The sequence below is a fragment of the Ailuropoda melanoleuca genome, chromosome X (assembly GCF_002007445.2).
Source record: "Ailuropoda melanoleuca isolate Jingjing chromosome X, ASM200744v2, whole genome shotgun sequence".
Lineage (NCBI taxonomy): Eukaryota > Metazoa > Chordata > Mammalia > Carnivora > Ursidae > Ailuropoda > Ailuropoda melanoleuca.
Genome location: NC_048238.1, coordinates 18,047,973 through 18,049,228, shown reverse-complemented (window position 1 = coordinate 18,049,228; position 1,256 = coordinate 18,047,973).

The window sequence follows — 1,256 nt, the reverse complement described above, 5'->3', positions numbered from 1 at the left end:
TGGGCAGACAATGACTGAGCTCTGCCCAGGTCCCCTCAGATCCTGTTTCCCCATTTGTTGTTTGCTCCTGGCTTCGTTGGGCCTTTGTTTCCAACACCTTAGTGCTCCTTTGGAGGCCTGCCCTAGGGCCTCTGGAGATGGCTTTCCAGCTGGTAAGGAGAGCCAAAAGCCCTGGGAATATGTTCCCCCAGGCAGCCCTGAACTTACAACAGACAGATGCAGGAGTACGACAGCTCCACCCCTTTGCCTGGGGTAGGACAGCTCTATGGCATAAGTTCTCACACTCCAGAGCTCTCTTGAAGGATCAGAAGGAGGATTCCTTCTGTGGGACTTGAGATCCCATCTTTGTTCCCCCAGTTTTTTCTGGAAATATTTTCTTAATTATCACTTATACACAAATCCTTATTTCAAGAGTGGCTTCTGGAGGAACCCAACTGAAGACACGTGTCCTTTAGAACTGACACCCCCGCAAAACAGTCACCATGTTGACAGACAAGCCATCTCAGTGGTGGCAAGGTTTCCAGCCTCAGCTGGAGTCTCAACCCCACTTGGTGGTACTTTCAGCTCTTCGTTGCTCTCTATGTCTGATTTCTTTTTCAAGACCCTTAGAAACGTGAGGCGGGCTGTCAGGTGGCCTCCGTTTTCCCCGTTCCTCCTCCCCAACCCCACAGACCCTCTTATGACCTTCTTGGGATCAGCTTAGTTTTTTCTCAGAGTAAAGAATATGTGTTCCTGCCTCCCCTCATTTGGAATTTGCTCTTCAGTGACCTCCTTTGGACCTTTATCATCCTCGTCACTCTGGCTTCTCAACAGGTTGAAATACTGTTCAGGCTGTCATAAGCTACAGCCCCCTGAAATCTCTTCCTATTGGAAATCTCCAAACCCAACTACTATCCCTTTTCTCCGTTCTTAGTCACGGGTCTAGAAGAGACAGGTCCACTTGCAGCCTCAACTCTTCATTCATGCCACAACCTGCAGTGACCTGGTTTTTGAACCAGCCCCCACAGTCCATGGAAACACTTCCCTCTGAGGTCAACACTGGCTTTCTGATTCATTACTTCACTCCTCCCCCAAAGCACCATGTTTCTCTCTTCCGTCCTCCCACATCCAATCAGCAAGGCTACTTTTTTTTTCGGAGGGAGGGTAGAGGGAGGGACAGAGAGAAGCAGACTCCTGCTGAGCACAGAGCGGACGGGCGCTGGATCCCACGACCTGGAGATCACGACCTGAGCCGAAACCAAGAGTCAGACGCTTAA